Source organism: Lepidochelys kempii, chromosome 9 (genome assembly GCF_965140285.1).
Source record: "Lepidochelys kempii isolate rLepKem1 chromosome 9, rLepKem1.hap1, whole genome shotgun sequence".
In the NCBI taxonomy this organism is placed as follows: Eukaryota; Metazoa; Chordata; order Testudines; family Cheloniidae; genus Lepidochelys; species Lepidochelys kempii.
In genome coordinates, this window is record NC_136388.1 from 75047684 (window position 1) to 75074168 (window position 26485).

The window sequence follows — 26485 nt, forward strand, 5'->3', positions numbered from 1 at the left end:
GGGGTGTGTCTGTGGCAAGGTGGGCTGGTGCCAAATAGGGAACCCAATTGCTACAAATCTAGCCACTGCTTCTACACACACGTGCATAAGTGTACAGACACAAACCCCTTACTCCTGCCCCTGTGCCCCCTCCCCTGCACATCTTTGTGGTCAGCATTTTTAACTATTTCACTGCTGATTAGAGCAAGTCTGTAAGAAGAAGGGTGTTAGTATTATGAAGATCTACACAATCTGCTTTGAGTGACAGGTTATTGTGGGGCCAGAGGAGGGTGACACCACTTATTTTCCCATCTGATCCATGGAGCTAAGAAGCCAGAAGGGAGGAGCGAATTGCACACTAAGGGGAAGCCAATCCTACAGAGGCTAGCACAGTATCCAAATCTTACTGAGGGAGAGCCAAGCCAAAATAGCTGAGCAGATCTTCAGTACCCCACTGAAGAGGAATTAAGCCCATTAAAACAGCCAAGGTGTTTGAGGGGATGAACACAAACCCAAGAAGTCCAACAGAGAATTCATGAACACATTTTGAACATCTGTATAATCTACTATGTTGTTATCTTGTTTTGGCTTCTCAAGTGGGCGGAGTTCAGTTTGTGGGTGGAGCCTGGCAGAGTGCCACTGTATTTTTGTCCACATTTTGATTCTTGGCAGAAGTTATTGCTGGAGTGAGGATGGGAGTGTCAGGGGAACTTCACTCCCCTCCTCCTCAACAAAGAGTGCAGGGATCCTTGGTGACAGTTAGGCGGCTAGTTCTGCGGGCACTAACTTCATACTGGCAGTCTCCATCTCCTAGCTCAGTGCTTCCCCATGGCTGATTTTGTTACTTCTTTTAAGCACTAGGGACTAGTCCTGGGGGTGCCACCTGTGATCACAGGTCTTGCATGCCCTCTGCACTGCCTTTTCTGCTCATCAAGATATTTGTGCTCAATTAGAACTATACACCCAAGGCCTGATTCTGACTTATACTAAGGCTCCTATAGATTACTCTCGCAATATAAAGGGGCACTGAAGAGGAAGGAAATGTAATATATGTATTGGGCCCGTTAAAAAACTTACCATTCAGTGTTTTTAATGGAAGATGAGGTTTTTTTCATAAAAAATTCAATGTTTGTAGAAAATTCTGGGGGCTTTGTCAATAAACCTGAAACATTGTAAAGCTAAATGTTGATGATTAATGATTTTGATGATTTTTGTTGTTGTTGTTTTCATTAAAATATTTTTGCAGGAAAAATAAACATTTGCCAACTGGCTCATATATATATATATATATGAGCCAGCTGGAAAATGTTTATTTTTATAGTTTTATATATATAGTTGAGGAGATGGACAATGTGCTTCTAAAGCACTTAATGTTTTGAAAGCCATTATGGCTAGCAGTCACTCAGCTATGTGTCTTATCCTAGTGATGTGAACAGGCTTGTTAAGTACCCTGAGTCGAGTTTTATTATATCATCGCTAAAGGCTGTTCTCTATGGCTGGTGCAAGGGGTTCGGCAAAATGGGACATGGTCAGGGCAATCTTTGGCTGCAGGAACAGTTCCTGCTTTATCTTGCACCTTGAGATTGGCCTGGCATAGAATGGAGGAGGATCAGAACAGTTCAACAGGGCTTAAAGCCAATTTTGCACCTCATTTTCTGACTTGTCTCTAATAGTCCTGGGCCAAACTCCAGGATCTGACCCAAATATTTTATGTGATTCCTTCCCTTCTCTAAAATTCTAGCCCAATTCCCTTACACCAGGAGCCATGAAAATATGTTCTCAAATATATCTATCTTCATTCAGCCTTAAACATAGCTGCAGGTCCTTGCGGAACTTTGGGTCATCTGCCACAAAGAGCTGTAGTCTATGTGCTACAGGATAATAGCCCGATGGGATAGTCCCTAAGGGTTTTCTAACTCACGGCTTTAGAGACCACCAGACAGGAAACCGTGTTTCAGAATGAAATGCTGGGAAAACGACCCCTTTCCGTTCAGCAATGAAATTGCAGACCAAGTTCAAATCACCTAGTAATGAGTGCACTTGTTTTAATATACTTCTTTCTATTAAGGTCGCTTGTGCCTGCAGCTTTTTGAAATGTTGGAATTGATGGAAAAGGAAGTAAAACCCAACCCTCCTTGAATTATCAGCAAATGGTGATGATAATATGCTGGCTGCTGGAGTTCTCTCTTCTGCTTTTGGGACAAGAGACTGTTAGCTTCTCAGCTGATTCTCAGAATTCATTCAGTCAGCCTTGATAGATGGAGGTTTGCTAATCCCACAGATATAAAGCTGTCTGAAGCGGGAAGGGTCTGAAGTTTAACCCAGATTGCTGAACACTAATCAACAGGAAAAGGAACCACAGTGCAAGTCACTCATAATAGAAGCAAAAAACCTGCCCAGTCCATGGGAATATAGTTACCAACCAAATGTTTTCCCTTCAGTTAAAGCACTCACCCCAGCAATTGAAAACTAGAGAGGAATATATACAATAAGCAAGAGTAGAAGTTTGGTGTCTGCCTTTACTAAGAGAGTGACTTTTCCAGAAGGCCTAAACTGTCTTGAAAATGCCATTTTATTTTCTTGCACAAAGGGCATATACCAGGATGTAATATAGAGTTACACAAAAAGTATATAATTCCTACAACACAAATGAAAATTAATAATGTTTAGAGCTAATCATTTTGATGAACATGAGCACAGAAAGGTATATACCTATTTGTTGACTGGGTGTCATCACAGAGACGATGAATGATGATGGATCAGCACTCATCTGAACTTTTTTGGATAAAACAACAGAAGCACAAAAGTTATTTCCATAATGTACTTGAATGTGCCTGAAGTACCACAAAATATTGTCTGTTGCGGGTTGTGATAAAAATGATAAATGTTTGTGTATATTGAAGTGAAGGGTAGTTTGTGTTATTTGTCTGACTTCTGACATCTTTGATTTAAGAAGCCAATCAGATATATTTTTTAAAAACATCTTGGTTTACCTAGAAAAGTCTATGCTACAGTGGTGAAATGCCCACACATCTCAAGAACATGTGTAATGGCTGACACCAGGCTGCATCACTACTGTGTCTGGGACTTGTTCCAAACAAACCAATGGCACAGACTTGAAGAACTTGTGGGAGGTGCCTCAATGGTGCTGTGTGAGCATGTGATAATCATAATATTGATACATGTCACCACTCTGTGTACTTCAGCGGACAGAGCATTTCCACAAGCCAGCCTCAAAATGGGAATGAATGAATAAGATGTCGTTTTCTCCTTATTTTCTTATCAGAAACATTCTAATCCTATTAGTATCGTTATAAATAAACGTTATAATAGCCCAATTACAAATGTACCCTGGATCATTTAAAAACTGTAATTACTCTAGTAGCTTAGGATGACAATGATCATGGCTGGCTATAGCATTTGAACAAATAACAGAAAACTGTATGTAGTTGTCTCGAACATCCCAAGAGTGTCAGGAGGTTGGATTAGGTTCTGAGTTCAGTGGAGCTATGGCAATTTGTACTAATGTTCTGCCCAGAGCATTTAGTTAGTTCACTGTCAGTACTCTTGATTGTAGGATCAAATCTTTTTTGGTTGAGAATCCTTTGATCTTGTAAGGTGAGTTATTTTCCCCCAATTTAGATGCCTCCATGTACCTTACAATTACTTTATATCAGCAGCAGTGAAACCCACACAGAAAACTTGAGGAACATTCTGTGTAGAACATCTTTTCTACATCTTTTAATGCATCCGATGAAGTGAGCTGTAGCTCACAAAAGCTTATGCTGAGATAAATTTGTTAGTCTCTAAGATGCCACAAGTACTGCTTTTCTTTTTGTGAATACAGACTAACACGGCTGCTACTCTGAAATCTTTTCTTTTGTGTCTCTCACTTTTTTTAATTTGGTACATTTTTATGAAAACAGGAACTTTGAATTTTAAAAGTTCACCTGACCTCATTGTTTATAAACTGTTCATCCATTCAGAGGTTGAAATCCCCTTGGCTTTGATATGATTGTTACTGCCATTTGTGACTTTATTTACTTGAGTTTGGAGATTTGCAAGCATATTTGGTTTTAATATAGCTATCTCAGAGAAGCAAACTGTTGACTTAAACCAAATTACTTGTAACACTGGGAAGATGTATTGAATCTCCTTTCCTTTGGCCTGGCACTAAAATCATTTATCCTCTCACCTTCTTTAAGGTCAGAAATCAGTTTTCCCTCTGGGGTGCCAAACAGTAATTATTCCCATTAACATGCTATGCCTCTAAAAGCAAAAATTATTTGACATGAAGTGGAAAATGAGGAAAACAAAATGAAATAATTTGAAGTAGAATACTAACATGGCAAGACTAGACACCATGGTCAATGTGACTAGCTCAGCTTTAAGGTTAGTTAGAAAGAACTTTGATTAAGTTACCTCAGAGCCGGCCCACAACATTTTGGCACCTGAGGCAGGGAGCTCAAATGATACCCCTATGCCCCCTCGCTTGGGCCAAAACTTTGAAAGGTCTCAGTTCTGCCTTCTTCCTGTTCTACTCCACTCATGGTACTGCTCTGCTACCTATCCCAATAAAGGAGAACTAACAACTTAAAATGCCTTGTTCAAAAATTTTAAGTAACACTTAACTTTCTAACACCTGAACAGCAAATGTAACTTTTCTTGTCTGTATAGTAAACACTGGCATTGTTATCTGTTTGAGTAATCAAAGTGGTGCTTTCCATACCTTCTTAGTTACAAAGATTTGAACTGCTTCCTGAAGGTCCACAGTCTGGGCCAGCTCATGCTCTATTGAGATGGTTGCAAGGCCGACCAGCCTCTCCTGTGTCATTGTGGAGCGTAGATGTGTTTTTATTAAATTCAGCTTGGAGAAGCTGTGTTCTCCACTGGCAACTGTTACAGGAAGTGTTAGAAGTATGTGCAGAGCAACAAAAGCATTCGGAAAGAGGGTGGTCATCTTATTTGTGCACATATATTCCAGAACAGCCTTTGGAGTTGATCCTGCTGAAATGTATCTTGAAAGGGCTTTCAGTTCATCACCTAAATCACTCGCATCAATATCACACATGTCATCATGTGTCAACACTGTCTCTAGTGCCCTGCATTGCTGGTGTAGGTCTTCTTCGGATATAGTGAGGAGTTTTGGAATATCATACAACATTCCAAGTATACTGCTGTGTTTCTTGAACTGCATGAAATGTTCTTCAACTGACTGTATTGCACAATCTAGCACCTGGTTAAAGAATTCAACTTTGAATTGTTGTTTGGGGTCTCTTATAGGATTATCCTGTGCCTCGTAATCAAAATGTCGTCTTCTTCGGTGACTCTTGTATTCTTGAATGGGTGGGAAAATAGCTTCAGTGTGAAGTTCCTCTGCCAACTTCTGCGCACTCTTCAGAACGTTTTGAAATCCCTCATCTGACCAATAAGACTGTAGGTATGAATTTGCTTTTTCCAGTTGTTCCATTGCTCCAGATATATCAAGATCAACACCTTGGAGTCTCTTGCTTACAACATTTATTTCAAACAGTATGTCATGCCACAACACTAGGCCGCACAGAAATTTAAAGTTATGTATGTTTCTGGTGATTCCATTTCCCTCCGCCACTGTTCTCCCACGAACAGTTCCTGTCATAGCATTATCCTCCATAATGGCAACTATAGCATCATATATCTTCCCAATTTGGTGTTTGATAGGCTTTATCGCCTCCACTTGACTTTCCTATCATGTGGCATTCAGTGGTTTGTGTCAGAGAGGATGTTCCCAGAAGTTGCTTCAAAATTTGCCATCAATGAGTTGATGCAGAGAAAAATACATAGATGCTTTGAATTACATTAAAAAATTCAGCAGCCTCACTAGAAGCTGATGCTGCATCACTGACCAAGTTCAATGAATGAGAACTGCATGGGACAAAAAAAGCTTGAGGGTTTAACTCTCGGATCCATGTTTGCACTCCTCTGTTCTTTCCTCTCATGTTGGCACCATTATCGTAGCCCTGACCTCTCATGTCAGCTGTCGCAATTCCCGTATTTTCCAGCTTTTTAAGAAGCACATTTGTCATACCAAATCCTGTAGTATCATGAATGTCAATAAATTCTAGAAAATGCTCTCTGACAGTCACCATTGTAGGGACATTTTCACTAGGTTCTGTTGTTGTTACAAAATGCACCATTAAAGTCATTTGTTCCGTACGGCTGATGTCAGGTGTGCAGTCCAGAATAACAGAGTAATATCTTGCTGACTTCAGATCTGCCACAATCTTCTGTTTGACTTTTGTTGTCAGTAACTGTATGATCTCATTTTGAATTGTTTTTCCAAGATAGTGATGTGTGTACATTTCTTGGGTGGTGACTCTTCTTAGATGCTCCTGGAGTACAGCGTCAAACTCAGCCATCAGGTCCACAATTTTAAGAACGTTTCCATTATTTGGCACATACAGCTGATCTGAAGTGCCACATAGGTTTTGGGTAGCAAGCATTGTCACAATGGCAATCAGCCTTTTCAGAACATTTTGCCAGTAAAGAAACTCTCATGCAATCTTCTCTTGATGTTGATCATTTATGCTGGCCTTTAACTGTAGTCTCATCTCAAGCTCTTTCCACCTATGGAATGCTCTCTGGTGATTTGCAGCCTTCTCATGGAATGCCAGATTTCTAGCCAGATTTTTCCAGTCCTTTGTTCCTGTAGAACCCAATGTGGCTGGAACATTAGACTGGAAGAGTTTTCAACAAAAACAGTATGCAGCATTCTGGGGTTTTGAGTACATAAGCCATGGTCTCTCCACTTTGTCACCATTGGGGATTTCACACCTGTAATGTGTTGGATGGAAACTTCTATTTTCATTGTCTTTGGGGAACATGAAGTTTTTCACTTGCTGTGGCCCATGCAGTACAAGGAAGTCCCTCAGGCTACTGCTCAAGTGGGTCCGCAGTCCTGGATCATCTAGACTTAAGGAACTAAACTCAGCAGCAGCTGTTTCTTGTGCCTCCACCACACTCTTCTCTGATCTACACTTTTCTTCAGGAATGTGCATGGTTCCATCCATTTGAGATGGAGATATGGATGCTGCAGTAGCTGCCAGGTCACCTGCACTCTGACTAACTGGAAGATCAGGCATCTCCTCATCACTCACATCCTCACTGGGGCCGGAAGGCTCACTGTGAACATTTGTGTCTTTGTATCTCAGGAGAGCTCCTTCCTGCTTAGATAGAAAATCTTCCTTTGCTTTCTTTCTTTTTCTGAATGCTGCCCCAGAGGGGTGTTTTCTTCTTTCACTCATGACTGCTGTTCTGTGCCAGCTATAGTGGCTCTCAACACTCAATTGAAGGGGACAAATAAGCAGGCTGGTAGCAGGGCCTGAGTAAGGGAAGATTTCAGCGTCTTAAGGGCCTAACTGGCTCCTACTACTTCAGTTGACTGCCTGTGCTCCTCAAGTGGGCTCAGGGAAGCAGCAGGAAACAGGAAGCTCCCTGAGAAGCTGGTGTTAATCAGTCCAGGCTCCTGGGGGTGCTAGAGAGGTACATAAGAGGCTCATCCTCCTCTTCTCTTTCCCTGCAGCTCCTGCTGCTTTCTGTTATTCCCTCTCACCTTTTCTCCTGCCTGCCTGTTACGTCTCTTGTGCCCTCCAGCACAGCACTCCACCACAGCACTCTTGTGCCCTCCAGCACAGCACTCCACCATCTCTGTGCATCTAGAGCAGAGAGAATACATATGCACCAGCCGCAGACACAATTTTCTATAATCTTGGTCCTAGTAGTGCTCCCCCCACAGTCTGGCACCTGAGGTGGTTGCCTCAGTTTGCCTCATGCTAAGGCCAGCCCTGAGTTACCTGAAGATTTTATATATTATCAAAGTTTCTCTTTCTTGGTCCAGCAAGACGTCAGATGGAGTTTTATTGTCAGCCTGAAAAGATCGTGTCCTTTGTTCTCCAGCCAGGTGTAAAACGCAGTTCCTCCCCTCTACTCTTATAAGGCTCAATCTTGATAGCATTGAAGCCAATGGGCAAAATACCCACAGACTTCAGCGGTGCAAGGTCAGGTCCACAGTCTTGTGAGGCTTTGTGAGTTCAATTTTATTAGCATGTTGTAGATTACCTCGTCCTTTAGTCCAGGCATCTGTACCAAAGTACAATTATGTTTCAAAGTTCCAGAATGTTTGATTTGGATTCAATATTTCTATTCTTTGAATACATGAAATTGTTTAACTGCCTTTTTTTGAAATTTGTGTGAGTGCATATCAGTCTGCCTCACCGGCCTTTCTCCCATTTCAGAACTTTCTGGACAGGTTTAAAGGATGGGCCTTCAACTGGATACAAAATCTTGTGCATAAAAATTAATTAGCCATGCCATGAAATTTATCTTCGACATCACTGAATCTTTTGGGAGTCCTCATCTCCTTTCTGTGTCTGAGCCCATTTCCTCATTGGAGCAGCAGGTTAACATGTTAAAGGGATACTGTCAACTTGAAATCTGGACAATTAAAAAAAGATGTTAAAAGCAATTTCCCATACCACACATGCTTGAGTCTCCCTGCCAAATTTTGCACATATACAATGATTTTCTTATTTCCATTATCATGTCTTTCTTTCCTTGTGAAGTTGCTGTTCAGGCAGAAATGGTACAATTGATGATACAGAAAGGGGCTGTCAAATGCACAAGTGAACAAACAAGAATTTTTCCCTTCTAATCTCTTTCATTTATAGTAATTGTTAAGTGTTATGTCTCTCTGAATTTTTTTTTAAACCTACCAGAGATCCAGGTCTGATTTTTGTTTAAAGTGACTTTTAGGTGTTTTAATAGACACTTCACTTTAGGGATTTTTGATCACAATTTATATTAAGGTTCCCTTTATAAAGAGTTAATAAATGATTAATTGATGTTATGCACATGTTACACACGCCTAGTATGTATTAGAAACTGTTATAAGTGCATCTGTAGAAGGAGTTGTAGAAAGTTATAAGACATGTTTATAAGCAGTCTATTTACTTGTCGGACTCTATAACAACTGATTAATGATTTATGAAATCATTTATTAATAATTTATTGTCTTTTAAAACTATTTATAAATGGAGGCTGAATACAAAGTGTGACTGATTTCTCTGATTTCTGGCTGCATACACGTTAAAAAGTTGAATGTACTGCTCTAGTAGATATCCTTCATCTCAAATGGCAAGACATTGCCCATTGGTCAAGTAACCCTTGTTCACATCTCTCCACTAATGAAGGTTGCCTGATGCGATGAGAATCAATTTGATCAGATAGCGGGACCCATATCATTAGTAAGGTATCTGTTGTCCCATCCCTATCTATCTGCCGGAGAAGGGTGCTCAGTGTGGTGAGAATCAATACTAGGATGTCATTGCTTGCTACAGCTGTGCTTTCCTCTGTCACCTCGCTGAATGACATAGTTCGTATCATGATGTCAGTCTCGTTCTCTTGTTTGCTGAAGGAAGTGTGAGCACACCTAGGAGCGAGCTTGTCTGTGTTCTGATACTTCCATTTTCCTTATTTTGCACACATGCATCTATAAGTTTATAGTATAAAGAGTCTCAAATGACTCCATCTAGTGTAATTGTTTGTATAGCTCAATGGCAGAGTCCATCCAGCTGGAAAACTAACAGGTTTCTAGTTACAAACACAACCTCTACCCTATAAACAACTCTGTAACTGCCTACTAGGAACCTCTGTACAGGCTGTTAGGTCTGTATAATTATGTAGAGACTGATAGACTCTGGGACCAAGCCCATGGCTTGGTGAACTAGTGGACGTGAAACACAGAATGTATATGAATCTCTAACAGCTGGATCTATTATGTTGATTGGTTATTTATTACTGAAAAAGCCTATTGTGATACAAAAAGTTCAAGGCTAAAGTTAAACCATGGCAGGTCAAACTAGAGAGCTTTATTCATTGTAGTGGCCTTTATTCATTGATGGCAGAATACTTAGTGCCAGTGGTCTTAGTGCTAGACTCTCAAATGTCTTGGCAAAATGAATCCAGTGCACCATATATGGTGTTTTACTCTGCTCTGTGGCTTCCTGCTTTTCACATGCAAAAAGAATTAGACTATCTAAAATGTGCTCTGTATTGTATGTTTTACTTGCTTGTGCTATTTTGATCATTCTCCAGCAAGACAATGTGGTAGGCCTCAAGTAGAACTCTCATGTAAGTAGCCTCTGTTTAGATATTCCTTACTAAGTGATGACTATTCTGATCAGAATGTTGCCTTTTCTGCTGGCCTGAAATAAGAACTATACTGCTGTATTGCAGTCACATCTCTTGATCAATGGAAAAAGAACAGAGCTCCTTGAAACCAGCAGGCTATACTGTATATTCAAGCCTCTTAGATTTCATTAACATTTTGTTAATGAAATAGTGCTTTGTCACAGTCTTGAAAACTTAAAAGGGTATTTAAGCTTCTTCCATGAGTCAATACCATATAATGTCAACATCACCACCAATAGATAATTCAGAGATGTCACACAAAGCATATTTTATACCATTCACAGTCTAGCAAAACAGCATAGCATTTATGTTGTTTAATCCATCTTCAAAAATCTTTTGTTCTGAAAAAGTTGTAAATCAATCTTGCTAGTATTTACTGACGCAGAACAGATGTAATCACCATGGCTCTATTGCCTTCCGTGGAGAAACAAAGGATTTACAGCACCTGAGGATCTGGCCCAAAATAGGCTTATAAAACAATTCTTAACACCAAACTTTTCAGGAATATAATGGTGAATGACACATTTCCTGCAAGTGACAATATGGCCAAATTTAAAGTGAAGTAAATAGCCTGAACCATTACAGGACAGCACAGAAACAAGTGCAACAGATTGTAGAAAGATAATTTGAGTGTTAGGTCACATCATGATTTTTGAACTTATTTGAGGAATAATACATTTTCTGATTATAAATAAATGTGCAATATAGAAATATGTATATGTCTAAAGAAACATAGCCAGTTTGATCCTATTCAGACTGGTGTAATTACTATGTCATCCCATGTAAATGATCAGAATCTGTCCCATAGTCTGGTATATGTACATATCTCTGTAAATGTATATGTCTGAGGTGGTCAAAGAAATCACTGTTGGGATCTGGATATGGTTTTGGCAAAGACAGGGTTTGGGTTCTAGGCTGAATCCTGACCAAGGTTTTGGGGGTAGATTTAAGGGTGCTGATTTCTTTGGGCCTTGATTTCATGAGGTTTCAGACTAAATTGTGGAAATATCACAAGACCAAATGCCCTCATAAGACTTGGGTTGCATCCAAGAAAACAAGCACCTTCTGGTTTGGAATCTGAAAAGTATAGAAACATAGAAATTACCGTAATGGATGAATATTTTGTCCCCAAAACTGGCCAGTACCACCTGAGATGCATTAGAGCAGTGAGTCCCAAACAGGGGTATGCATACTTTGGGCGGAATGCAGAGGTCTTCTAGAGAATACTTGAACTCAGCTAGATATTTGCCTAGTTTTACAACAGGCTACATAACAAGCACTAGCAAAGTCAGTACAAATTAAATTTCATACAATGACTTGCTTATACTGCTCTATATACCATACACTGAAATGTAAGTACAATATTTATATTCCAAATGATTTGTTTTAAAATAATATGGTAAAAGTGAGAAAGGAATCAATTTTTCAGTAATAGTGTGCTGTGACACACGTATTTTTTGTCAGATTTTGTAAGTAAGTAGTTTTTAAGTGAGGGGTATGCAAGACAAATCAGACTCCTGCCAGGGATATGGTCATCTGGAAAGGCTGAGAGCCACTACTTCAGAGGACAGTGCAAGAAGCACTGCAGTAGGCAGTTATGGAAAAAGCAGCCAGAATGAAGGGTTGAGTTCAGATGTATGTATGCAAATCTGCACCCATTCCATCCAAAATCTGGGGTAGGGAGTGTTGACTTGGAGGTTTGGGGTATATCCAGAGTAAAAAATACAGCAATGCTCCAAATTAGCTTCATCATGACATGTTACACAGTAACATTACGCGGTCTGATTGAGTTAATGTGTGTGATATGTCCTCACAGAATCCTATGGTGTGCTTTGTCCTGTGGTTACATAGTCACCAATATAGCTTCTGTGTGCGATATGACATCACCCTGAGATACACTGTACCATGAGGCCACCTAGATTTTATAGAATTCTTATGGTTCATTCTTTCACACTATTTCTTATCTTCTTTCTTTCTGTCTTTGATCTCTGCATCATTTTCTTGACTTAGCCTTTTCAGTTTCTCAGTATTTCAAACTAATTGTCTAATGAGGTAATTACATACGAAGTTTATATTTACCTTTGTACTTCATAATCATGTTACACTAATACTTTATACAATTATTGGAAGTGTAATACAATTTTATATAAAAGAAGTAAACTTCAGATTCATTTGAAGAAAACATGGAAGGCTTTACTCCACACTTTGGTTGACTGTAAATACTGTTCTTATGGTTATTTCTTAGCTGCATTATGTCTATCTCAGGTTCAGACTCCCTGGAAACAAGATATAAATTGATGAGCAATTCTTTTCAAAAGAATTCTTGTGCTTCTATGGTAAAGGTCTGTGTTTTATTCACATTCAAGAACGTTTTTAAAAAAAGGTAAGCAGGCAACATGGCAAAAGAAAATATCATAGACTTGCTGAAAGAACCCAGCAGGAAAAAGTATCAGCTCCACATAGACAAAAATGTAACTAAGGGAAAAATAGTTCTAATGCCTTATTAGAGTTGGCGATTCCTGTACATTGAGGTAGTTTGCAGTGTCTTCGTTTTTTAGACTAGGGGATGCTTTCTGGCTTCATTGCACACAGCAGGAAGGAAAAGAGTGTGTGGCTCATCATTTGCAGCTTTATGTTGTTTCACAACCCAGGAACCACATGGGGCATAAACGGATGGCTCTTTTCTGTGAAGAAGTCAGAAGGCTTGCAGTCTTGTTGCTTAGAGTGAGGATAAAATATGGAAAGAAATCTATCAATTGGGTGCAAACTAAAAGAACTTGATACAGCATGTTGTGTCCCAGTAGTGTTAAAATAAGTATATGATCATTATACAGCTTTCATGAAATACCAGCTGTATCTGATAGCAAATGAAAATGTATATGGCAACAGATAATATGCAATGCATTCAACACATTGTCTGGCTATGCTGGCTCAGACAAAGGACAGGAGACACTGGATGTGGTTTGATTAGACTGCAACCTTATTCCTAAATGCTTGGGAGGACCCAGCAGATACAAATGTACAGTGCAGATATTTTCATAATCATTTACATTTACTTGGAAGGGGGCTGCTGTCAGCTCTCCCATTTTACCCATTCTGGTTCCCAGCCAACATGCTGCTGGGCCTTGCCCCCCTACCGACTCAAATGAGGTTTAAAGGGGGGACTATAAAGGAGCAGGGGGTTGACTCCCTGCTGTACCAATCATAGGAGCCTCAACTCTTTCACCCCAGTTTCTGCTCCTTTAAAGAATAACTCCTTTAAATCCTTTGTCAATCCATTTTGTCTTATCACTGTATCGCTTCCCTATGGAGTACCTGCACTGGACACTTGCCCCATGCTCACATAACGAGTTATGACCTCACAGCCCAACCCCCTTTTCATGTCTGCCCCAACAAAGCTACCAACCCACTGCAGGGAAGATGAAAAATCTTCACCTTGATTTGGCCAATGTGGTGGTGAAGGGAAAAAATTCCTTCCCAGCCTCCCCATGAAAGGAGTAATGTCCACAGTGGATTATGACGTACCTGGTATTTCACTACTTTGCTGAGCTGCTCTGCCTGGTCCAGGTAAAAGAGGGCTCTTCCTGCATCTGTGTGAACATAAATAGTCCCCCAGTCTCATTCGGTCACCTGGTGCGGGGGGATGGATCAGTGTCCACACGCTGACCTGGTATAGAACAGCCACTGCAAGTCACTCTCTGGCTCTCTAGCCCTTAACGAGGAACACACCTTTTCCAACAAACCTGAAAATGGCCCCCACCGCTTAATGTGTAGTGAGGTCATTACATTAATGCTAAACAATTGGAATTGTCCCACAAATCCTAGCATATTTGACAAGTCAATTTAAAGCAATAATAAATATACAATTCTAGATGCAAATGAAAATTTGATAGAACAAAGGTTACAAAAGAGAAGGAAAAGGCCATGATCCATCCCAGTCCACCTTTAAAAACCCAACTTGAAGTAAATACATTGAATCTGAAATGTCATAGACAGCACTGAAGTAAATGAAGCATATGACAATGAAAACAATGTTGAAGACTTAAAAGATGTTACTTGCAGTTAAAAAATAAAAAAAGTATTCCACACAAAGTATAATTCAACTATATTGGTATAGTGCCGTTCAGGCAAAAAGTATTCCAAAGTGTGTTACAGATTTAAATTAAACAGTTACAAATAAACGTTAAATAATAGTGGAGGCAGAGAGAAATATAGAGTAATAGGGAGCAAGAAAAGATACTGTATATTTAACTGAGAACTGAAAATAGATGGAGTGCTAATGCAGGGGAGAAATACAGAAAAGCTATTCCAGATGGTAGGAGCTACATCAAAGATTGTTTTTTCACAGACTGTAGTGAAATGGTATGACGAGACAGAGAAGTGGCTAATGTTAGCTGAGCAGTGACAGGAATAGAGAGGTGCAACTTCGAATGAAGGGAACAACTCCCTTAGATGGAACCAACCTTCTGATAAGGGTAGGGGGCACTGATCATTCTTTACTCATTGCAGAGGAAATGGGGATACAGCTGTGATATTGTCTGTCTCTCTGTCAAGGGTATGATTCTATTCTGTTAATCTCTTGCCCTTCTTAAGGATATTGAGATTTATTGACAACAATGACTAACTCTGTGAAGATTTGTCATTGAATTCAGTGCTCATGGAGGTATGGAGATAATAGTGTTGGCCTGAACCACAGAGATGTTGTGGAAGCTTCTCCACACAGCTTTGGTAATGCAATTACTCCTGACTTACCACATCTTTGTTGTTCAGATCCTGGCCATCTGCACAGCAGATGCTGCCAATCACATGATATTAAATTGTGGGTTTATGATATGTGCAATTGAGAACCTTTCCTTTCCAATTAATTGGATAAAGTACTTATTGTTAAAACACTGAACTGGAACTCAGGAGATCTGAGTTTAAATTCTGGTTTTGCCATAGACTTTCCTATATGCCCTTAGGCAAATCACATAGGCCTTGCCTACACAGAGGAGTTGCGCTGGTGTAATCTAAATTATTTAAAAACCAATTTAGTTAAACTGGTGCAAAACCCTACGTAGACACTCTAATTTCAGTTTCAGAGTGGTTTGTTTGGTTTAGCTTAAATCTGTTCCCTATTGGCTTAAGTTAAATTAATAAAAAACAGGTTTATATTGTTTTAAGAGTATCCACAGAGTCTTTTGTATTGGTTAAACTAAATAGATTTTAAATTGCAGATATTAAATTACACCTGTGGTTAAATTGGTGCAAATATGCCTGAAGACAAAGCCTAAATCTCTCTATACCTCAGTTCTCTATGTGTAAAATCAGGCTAATTACACTTTCTTTCTCCCTCAATTTCTCCGTCATCAGCTGTTTAGATTGTAAACTTGTGGGAAAGGGACGATCTCTGACTTTGTAATTGTACAGCACCTAGCATAATGGAGCCATGATCTCAGTTATGGATGCTAGATAAGATTGTAATACAACTAGTAGTAATAATAATTTAGGCAATACATGGAATATTTCCTCAATGTGTCACACCGTAAAATCCATCCTGTGATTTAAATTAAAGCTGAAATAATTTATCAAAAATCTGTGGATTTCTTTACTCTTTATGCTACATTTTGTATAAATTAAACCCCATTGCCTTGTTCAAGGTAATTTGGACAACAGAGCTGTGCAGTTCTCCAGTGTACCAAAAACGTTTATATTCATACCAAGAGGATGCACTGGGTAGAGGTTCAGCTGTCTGGAGCCCATTATGTCTCCTACAGTTTTTATCAATTTTTTTCTAAGGGAGGCAGTGCTCTGTGTGTGAGAGAGAGAGAGAAAGAGCATTGCCTAGAAGCTTTGGTCATCACAGTGTATAACTATCCTTTATTTTTAGTTGGAGTCTTCTGAATATCAGGTCCCGCTGCAGCTAGGAGCAGTGACCTTTTAGGTTTTGAATCTGCTCTTCTCTGGCAGATGCAAGACTGAAACTTTGAAGGGGAACCCCCTCCTGTTCCATGTAAAACTCTTTGAATTGCCCCATATATGCTTCTGAGGCTCCCCTCTCATATGTAAGATGCTTTGAAGATGAATACTCCATCAGAAGGAAAACATGAAACAAACCTTACTCCCTTATGTCAGGGAGTGCTGTAGAGCTCTCAAAGATGTTCTGTACAATGGTTGCTCTTTGGTGGGTGGGAGAAAACAGGCTGGTTCATCAGCCTGTCAAAGCATCAGAAGAAAATTTCACAGGGCTATTTGTTGGGTGTGTGTTAGGTGAAGGAAATGGATTTGCAATCCCCATAATATTCAGATACAGCAACACCTAATTCAAGTAAACTTTTGTGTGAAATTTGTTTAACTAGCAGCTTTTAAAAAATACTTTATTGTTTATAACAAAGATTGCCACATTGTTTAGGGACACAGCACCAAACCCTGCCCTCTCTGCCAAGGGTACAAGATGAACTTTCGTGAGGTGGTACCATGGGGGAGATTTCCGGACAATTTTTGGAAGACTACACAGAGGTATGTATCCCCCAGTGCACTACATAGCCCAGGTCCATTCCTAGTTGCCAGCTGCACCAGCTGTTCAAGACAGGACAGGCCTGCTGAGCAACCACTGCCTGGATCCATTGCCTGTTGATCTTCCACGTAGGAGGACATGGATATAAATGGTTGCAAAGCTTAATTCAGTCATAAGGTTGGAATAGGTGCCTGCAGAACAGCTCAGCTGCCATTCCTTGTCTTGTTGTGGGGACTATTTTTCTCTGTCCCCATGGAAATCCTCAACAGCCAGCCCAGTATGTTACAACCAGGATTTTCTTTTATGTTTTTAGCATGTCATATATATGTACTCTGAGAAAGTGTCGAGCCCATGAGTCTTAGGAGACTGGGTAGCTCATAGAGACTGGGAAAGGGACACAAAGTCTATCTAATCTGTCCATATCTGTGTATTTATGTGGTGCTTATTACCAGAGTATCTGACTGTGTTATTGAAGTCTGCGAGTTAATTTCTTCTGGCCCAGGTGAGTGTGTGACCAAAAAGCCGTCATTACCATCTGAAGAATGTTACATGGTCTGTGTTGAATGAATTAGTGGTTATATAATAAGAAAAAATAAAATTGATTGTCATGAACATGTTGGTTAAATTAATCCTGCTTTTTCCAGAGGCAAAGAATAGTGATGGGATTGAGTATAGGAACAGAAGGAGAAGAGAAACAGAAAGACACAAAGTAAAAAATATGTATTGCTTTGTGGAAAGTGACGCTGGCTTTCTTTAGATAACCTGGCAACATTTTTGTAAAAAGAAAAGGAGGACTTGTGGCACCTTAGAGACTAACCAATTTATTATGCTCTAATAAATTGGTTAGTCTCTAAGGTGCCACAAGTCCTCCTTTTCTTTTTGCGAATACAGACTAACACGGCTGTTACTCTGAAACCAACATTTTTGTGTAACTTCCCCTTCCTTCACACAACCCTATACATTTAAAGTCATCAGACAATTTAAAAATTGCAAAGAGTAGTCAGAGCAAGTGAACAGGAGATGAATTATTTTACTTTTAAATCAGAAATGAAACAGTTGTAATAAAGGGCATGTATTTCTGCTTTTTCTAGCTTGCTCAGATTTAAATGAGCTTCCAGAATATTTACAAGCTTCAAAGCATTTACATTTTAAAGTAAATGTTCATTCTTTGACATGATGGATTTCCATCAAGTGACTATTCAAATAAACAAAGTAAGTGACTCCATTCCCACCTGTTCCAGAAAAGTATCACTTTTCTGTTAAATAATAGGCATGATTGTATTCTTTCTATCTTACTCTATGTATCTTTCTGCCCACCAGTCTACTGAGGAATATTGATGGTTGGAATAATTGGTTCTTTTTTGGTATTCTTTTGTTTTCTCTGGGATGTTTTGATTTCTTCACTGAGTCCTTTTCGGTTTTATTTGTGTCATGATCTGGTTGTTTTAAAATTTACTAATTCTGGTAGAGCTCTGAGTGTAAAGAAGAGGCAGTATTTTGATTTGCTGTGCAAGTCATGTACTGGTATCTGGTCTCTCTCTATTTATCTTTTCGAGTTGAAATTTCTCAGTTGTTACTAGCTATATTTAGCAAGTGAACTCAATCTCTCTCCTCTGTTATTTTCTATCTGTCCCTGGCTTCAAGGGCTGGTTGTGCACACTACAGTGGATAAATGCAAGAAAATCTAATAATGTCTTTCGAGTACAAACATTTATCTAGTAACATATTTTATTTTAACTGTTAAAGCAACTATATAATCACTACTCCATTGTTATAATTGGATTTGGAAGTGTATTTGCGCAATTTCATTATATCGCTAGCATTTTGTAGGTTTACTCAGAGTATTTAATAATCTCGTAATTTCTACTTGGAAGAAAGTAGAATTTCTACTGTATGCTCAGTTTTTGTCCTTCATACATTTACACTCATTTCCCATGGAAAGATCAAGAATATAACATATTGTAGGATCTTTTCCTCCACTGAAAACGTGGTTGGGGATGTACTGTTTCTGCAGAAAGAGACTGATCCAGCTCCCATTGGCATTAGTGGTCTTCTTTCTGTTGATTTTACTGGGAACTGGGTCAGGCTACAAGGCTGTAAATTGCACACAGTCTTCGAACATTTGTTATATAGGACATACAAAACAACATACAGGAAACTTTTAGTGAGTCTCTGTTAAAGAGATTAAAGTGATGAATATTTCAGGATTCCCATAAACAGGTTATGGACATATGGTATATACTGCTAAGCTACAGTTGCTTGAAAAATGGGGAAATTTTTCACTAAAAAAATCATGAAAATTGCACCCGTTTTATTGAAAAATTAAAAAGTTGATTTTTTTTGACTAGCTTAATGCTAAGTCCATTCACGCCTACAATGACGCTTAATACAAACAATCTCTTTCCCCCACATACCCAAAACTAGAAAATCTTTCCATTTTAGTGGAATTATTATCAGCAAATTTCATTTCCATATATTCACAAATACAATATGTAGGTATTGCCAGTATCTTAATTTTGCAATCACTGGATATTAATTACTCATTCCTATATTACATTATTTTTCAAGTATTGTGGTTTGCTTTTTAAGGAATTATTTTTCTCTTCTGCATTGCTGCCACTCTACTGACTAAAGATTTGTTGCTTTAGTACTGTATATCTCCCTTTTAGGGGATTACTGATTACTGGCAAACCTCTAACCTACCATTTTAGTGGAAGGTTATTGAGACGGTGATGTGGGATCAGCTGTAATTGCTACTTAAGGTCATGAGTGTCCTTGATCTCTAGTGGCCAGGTTTTAGATATGGAGTTTTAGCATAGAGATGGTGTTGGGATCTATGGTTGAAGAGCTCCTTGTGTGTTAGCTACAGACTCAAGAAGTGTCCATACTGGTTTGTTAGATGTCAGCACACTTTGACATCACTGCTTACAAAGTTTTGCAGACTCATCAAACTGAGTAAACTGAAAGTAGATGGAAATGATGTAGGAAAATAAGGACTGTTATACTAGATCAGACCAATGGACCACCTAATCTAGGCTCTATGCTATTGAACATTTTTATCAATGACCTGGAAGAAAGCATAAAATCATCACTGATAAAGTTTACAGACAACACAACAATTGGAGGAGTGATAAATAATGAAGAGGACAGGCCACCCTACTTAGTGAATTGCTTGTTTTCTATGTCAGTTACCCCAAACTCCAGGTTTCACTTAGTGGTTAGCTGCTTGTCCTACAGCTGATTTGCTCTGTACTTTTTTCTTTCAGATTAGTCCACTAAATATGAATTGACAAACCTAATCCCTTCAGTGCCTAACTCCAACTCATTTCAAAAATCTTTTAATATGTGCTTGCCTGTCACTGCCTCTCTTCGCAGCTCTAGAATGATGTATGTAGTTGGGGAAAGCTTCTCAAGGAATAGGTTAGTGCAGTGAGTATGACTTCTATTGAGGATATCCAGCCTTTGAGGGAGATTTTCAAAGACACAAAGAGCAGTTAGGTGCCCAACTTCCATTGAAAAGTCAATGAGAGTTGGGTGCCTAACTCCCACTTCTGCCTTTGAAAATCTGCCCCTTTGTCAATAAGGGTCAGTCTCAGAGTTGTATTGGATTTCAGCATTGCTTCTGGAATCTTAAATGTCAGTTCTGGCACACAGTGCCATTAAATGTCTATGACTGGCCCAGGGACTGTGACTTTCCTGTCTGATGTGGACCTTGCGTCAGCATGTGATGGATCACCATATGTTTGTATCCTAAAGACTAGATTAATACAATACACTGTATCTGGAATTATCCTTGAAAAAACAGAGATGGAACAAGCCATTATATTATGGATCTCTTAAATTGTCAATGCTCCATCCTGTGCTCTAGCTACTTGTTCACACTTGCTTCCCCATGTAATTCAAGGTGTTATTTGTGATCTGTAAAGCATGGCATGGCCTGGGACCTCTAATGTAAGAAAATGACCCTGTCACTATATCCAATTGCAGGAGTTATGATCCACACTGGGTTACATTCACTGTCGATGCCAAAATTTTAAATTGTCTGTGATCAGCAGCAGAACATTCTCCTTAGATTCCACTCTTTGTGAAACCTCAGGAGCCTACTTGAGCTGGACTTTTGTTGAGTTTCAGGGCACAACATAAGGCATAATTGTTGGTTGAAGCTTTTGACTGAAAGTAGATCAGCTGAATAGTTTGTGGTGGGATTTGTCTCATTCGTTTAGTGAACAGGATCTTCTATTATTGATCTTTTACTAAATATAAGCTTTTTAACTGAATGTTGTAAATAATAATTTCATGAGGTAATATAAAGCACCCAAATGCCTGATACAAATTTCTAACTAAATACATTCTTTGCTGAAGATGTATATATAATCTCCATTAAAATGAATGGAATCTGTATTCCTGCATCTAGGGGACATTCCTCATCAAAGGTGAAATTTTGCCCTTAGAGGCATATGTGCAACTGAAGTTTTGTCAGAAATTAAGTACTGTTTTGCTACTTTAAAAGCATGGTGACAGCACAACATTCTTTTAGAAATGACTTTGTGAATTAATTGCAAATTACTTATTAATGAAGCAAATATTCAGGTGTCACATGAACTGAACTACAAGATATGCTTAATGATTATTTTGTGAGAAAACAGTTTAGTGTTTGTTTGATCCTCATAGTGTTAACAGCAGTAGGAAAGGAGGAAAGTATTTGGTGTCTGACTGGAAACTTGAAACGTGCAAAAGCACAGTATGAGAAAAGCAGCATAAACTACCAAATGGCTGCCAAGTTGGTGAAGAGATTGAAGAAAAGGAGAGCACTGACAAGTCTGAAAAAACCAATAATGACTAGATATTAAAATGTAAAACCTTTTGTTAGTGTGATCCTGAGGTTCCAGGTGGAAGTCATCTAAGGTCAAGAAACCAAAAAGCGAAGTTTCTTATAGCAATGTTAACGCAGCCACATCCTGCGCCCTGAAAAATGGGGATGAAAGCGTTTACCTTACAGAGTTAAATGAACATTAAAAAAATTTCTTCCAATGTCTCAGACAAAAGGTGCTCTGGAGCTGCAAAACATTATTTAGGTTTTTAAAAAGTAGTAAAAAAAATAGATGCAGCCAATTACGAATATTGTTTTTTTAACAGAGTCCTTCTGTTTCTGGTGAGCTTAATGGAGCCCTGATGGGTGACTGTAGTGAACCCAGTGGGACCTTTCCCCCTAGAGTTGGCAGACAGTTTGCTGAAGCTCCACATTTTTCCCAGTTGTTCTCAGTTGCAAAGCCAGGTGTGAAGAGATAAATAATACCTTTGCTGCTCTTCAAAAGACCAGAAACACGGGCGTATATTTATCGGGCTGGATTGCCTGAACTTTGAAGCTACAAACACCAGGTGTCCTTGTGCTGTTGCTGCTAAATTATTTACTATTCTGTATGTGCCTGTCTGCATGGGATGTTTAAAGAGGGGTCTCTGAGGTGAAACCCCTTTAGTTTACTCAGAGCTGACACTGGAATATTCATTGTCTCATTAGATCTAACCAAAATTAAAATGAAGGTTTCCATTGATGGAGTGGTAGTACCCACGCTGTCCGCGCTGGCAACCCTGTGTGACAGAGATGTGAAAAAGAAACCAAGTAAATGGAAACAGGGCTCTCTTTATGGTAGGTCTAATTTCTTGAGAGAGATGAGAGTTGACAGATTTATGTTCAATTTTAAACCCCGGGTGGATTATATAACTTTCTAAATCTCCAAAAGTGATACGAGATTAGCACACATCACAGAAGCTCAATCCCAGCTATAAGCATGATTCAAAATTTCCCATAAAATCAAAAATGCAGACTTGACTTCAAGAGAACAACACAGGTTTGTCTTAATATAAAATTAGTTTTATGTCCTCTCGGAAGGCAATTGTTTGATGTCATCACCAGGTGAAACATAGCAAACATGCATGCCACTATTTTAAATAGAAATGAGTATGTTCGTTATCAGTGGTCTTGATTTTAGGAGTCTAGTCACTATAATCAATATATGTTAAAGGCTATGAAGTAAGTTACTGCAGGGGGAGGGGAATAATTATGTCCATGTGCTGAGGGGATCCTGTGCTGGTGAAAGTGAAGAGTTGTGCCTGGGCACACGCTGACTGCCTCACCAGGCCCACTGAAGTGCCATTGTGGTGGTTTGGCCTCTGCAAAGCTAGAGGGGGTAGGGAGCCATTTGTGCTTTTCTGAATTCCCCCCTTTCCCTCAAACCTGTAGATCAGCATGGCTCAGTAATATAGCTTGTAATGCCTTCCACTCTGCACTCCTCCTGGAGGGGACAGACATGGTCAGGGAACCTTTGGAAGCATGACTCCTGCAGGAGCAGTTCTCTCCAGGGATGGTAGGGGCCAATGGGATTGGGCAATATAGGGGAACAAAGGGACATTAAGGAAAATGGTCTCTGTCTCATAGGTCATGAGGTATCTAACAAAAAAGGGAGTTAAATCTTCTACTTGTTTCAGGGTGGTGGCAATGGAGAAATGGGTAGGAAGAGGAGTTGAAAGTCATGGAACTTCCACTGCCTTGAGCAGGTTAATCCCATTCGGGAGACAGTGGGACCCCCAGTATTCTCTTCATGGGAGCGTTTGTCGTAAATGACGTGCAGACAGTGGTGGCATCGCTGAAATTGGAGTCAGTGACGATGAGCACTCTGTATAAATAAATGAGAAAATAAAACCAGTTTCTGTTAATGTTAAAAGTAGTTGCAACTCAAGCAAGTGAAAAGAATTAATTCATAATTAGTGTTTTATTAAAATATGTAAATGTGCAACTGATTGCATTGGCACAAAGAATTTTACAGATGATAAAATTAATTTCCTGGGTCCTTTTAATAGTTTTAAAAGACATTCTACTCTGGCAAATAACAAAGTAACACTCTTAGATCTAATAGAAGGCTTGCTTAGTCATAACTGACAATTGATACATCTTGAGTCGGAGCTATAGTACCTGGGTTGCAATGAAATCGTAATTCTATAGGATGAGCTTTTTTCATAGAACACTGAAGATATTATACAGCACATTCTTTTTATGCCTCCTGTTTTCATCTTTAGTTGTAAATGTACTTAGTAAGCAAGAATAAAATATAAGCAGACATGCTTTAGATAGACATGTGCCAAGCACCCTTAACTTTCATTGAAGCTTGTACTGAGTATATATGGAAAAGAAATGATCTGTAAGTAAAATTTAGAGATAAACAAAAATGTTTCATTAACATTTAAAGGAGGAATTACAGGTGCCAAAAACATGCTTATTTAAAATCCACTCACCTGTCCAGTGTTGTTCATAGTTTGCCTTATCCCTTGTGTCAGTTAATCATGTTTCAATGGGATTTGGGTCCTCATTGTCCATCTTCTCTTCCATTTTTAATACTGTGTTGAAGCGTGAGTGTAAAATTTGTGACATCCCAATAGTATTCCTTACAACACACTTTGATGTCACATATCCAGGGATTATAACTTTTAATTCAGGTTCAAACACACACACACAAAATAACTGGATTGACACATTTTTTCAAATACAAAGGTCTAGTGCTGTAACAAGGGGAGTATGAATAATGAGATTCAAACTAAATTCCTTCTTGTCTGCGACCTATTGAAGTCAATGGGAGTTTTGCCTACAATGTAACTGCATGATTGGGCCATAATGGACACATCCTGCTCCCACTGAAATGAGTGGCAAGGCTCCCACTGACTTCAAGGGGAGCAGTATTCAATAATTGTTCTTTGTACCAAGTTTGTTCCACTGTGAGAATAATCCTGCTAATATCTTAAAAAAATGGAATAGCGCTTGGAGTTAAGAACCTGAGGCTACATTTTCAGCATATGACTCCCACTGGCATGTGCTTCAGTTGCTCAGTTAAATCCCCATGTACTGAACATCAGTTTCTTGATGTGTACTTCCACCTTAAAGTTGTATCACAAAGCCTTACCTGTACAATTCTTTGTGTTGTTCTGAGAGACTTTACAGCCCCCAGAAAATGATGTCATGTTAGTGCAGGAGGATTACAATGTAATGAGAGATATTTGGAAGTGGAAATATTTTGGATTTCCTTTGGATGTTTGTAAGAGCTCTCTCAATGTGGTTACATTCTTTCCTCTGTGCTTAGACACTTCTCTAAAAGTTTATTTTCATACACACCCATCATAGTTTATGGTACAACTACTACATAGTCAATGGATCATTGACCTTGATTGGCCCTCCATAAAGACTACTTTGGGAATAGCCCCTTCTCCCCATGTCTTTGTGGCTGCTGCACATATGCTTTAAGTCCTCATGATAACTCTTGTAAAAGTTTTGTTTAAAAAAACTACTAAACAGCTGCAGTGGCTAGCTTTTCTACCTCAGTTTCTTGACTATTTTTTAAATTAAATGTAAAATGTGATCATAAACCTTTCCTAAAATTAAATACAGTTGATGACGTTTCTGAGGGTCATTAACTGAGCTCACAGAAATTATTCTTTTTTATTTCCTAAACATACTTGCTCTGCTTTAAAGAAGATCAATATGTACACATAGCGCGTACTACCTTTGTTACAGAAATCCTGCCCTGTCCTGCGTATGATGGTGGTGAAACTTAGAAGTTCAGAAGATGTCCTGCATCCTGTACTATTCAATATTTTCTTTAGTGACTTGGATAATGGAGTGGAGAATCTGCATATAAAATTTGCAGAGGACACCAAGCTGGGAGAGGTTGTAAGCACTTTGGAGGATAAGATTAGAATTCAAACAACCTTGACAAATTAGAGAATTGGTCTGAAATCAACAAGATGAAAATCAGTAAAGAGAAGTGCCAAGTGGTACACTTGGGAAGGAAAACTCAACTACAAAATGGGAAATAACTGGTTAGGTAGTAGTATTGCTGAACAGGATCTGGGGTTTATAGTGGATCACAAATTGAACATAAGTTAACTATGTAATGAGGTTGTGAAAAAGACTAATACCATTCTGGGGTGTATTAACAGGAGTGTCATATGAAAGACACAAGAGGTAATTGTCCTGGTTTACTTGGCCCTGGTGAGGTCTCAGCTGAAGTACTATGTCCAATTCTGGGCTCCACACTTTAGGAAAGATGTGGACAAACTGGAGAAAGTCCAGAAGCGAGCACAAAGAATGATAAAAGATTTAGAAAACCTGCCTTATGAGGAAAGGTTAAAAACACTGGGCATGTTTAGTCTTGAGAAAAGAAGAATGAGGAGGGACCTGATAACAAATATGGTTTAGGACTGTTATAAAGAAGAAGGTGATCAGTTGTTCTCCATGTCCACTGAAGGTAGGACAAGAAGTAATCAGAGTAATATACAGCAAGGGAGCTTTCAGAAAAAACTTTCTGAGTATAAGGATAGTTAAACTCTGGAACAGGCTTCCAAAGGAGGTTGTGGAAGCCCCATCATTGGAGGTTTTTAAGAACAGGTTGGAGAAACACCTGTCAAGGATGGTCTAGGCTTACATGGCCCTGCCTCACCACCACCAGGGGGCTCAACTTGTGGCCTCTCAAAATCCCTTTCTGCCCCATGTTTCTATGATTCTATGTTTATTCATGCTGAGCACAGCAATGACAAAATACTCCAGAAATCAGATTGACTGATAAAACAAAACTAAGCAGGAGGCCAACCAATTGGCCAACCAAGTTATCTGGCCTTCCACATTGGAGAGAGAAATTTAATTTCTATTTCCTGGAGAAGCAGAGGTTAAAGGGACTTAATGTGAACAGGACAAATACTACATTTCTTACTAAGTTCTTGATCAGACAAAATTCCAAT

General features: G+C 39.1%; 1 long non-coding RNA gene across 12 annotated transcripts in view; it reads left to right on the top strand.

The window, feature by feature from the left end:
- The window catches only part of LOC144930839 (uncharacterized), a 356516-nt gene that overhangs the window by 58094 nt on the left and 271937 nt on the right, over positions 1-26485 (top strand). For 7 of the 12 annotated variants that reach the window (XR_013636263.1, XR_013636271.1, XR_013636266.1 and 4 more), the window contains 2 exons: positions 5263-5419; positions 16598-16704. The exons of 2 other annotated variants lie outside the window; for them this stretch is intronic. This is a non-coding gene — a long non-coding RNA (uncharacterized LOC144930839). The remainder of the gene's footprint in view (positions 1-5262; positions 5420-16597; positions 16705-26485) is intronic. 3 more of the 12 variants (XR_013636262.1, XR_013636265.1, XR_013636267.1) reach the window with 3 other exon arrangements.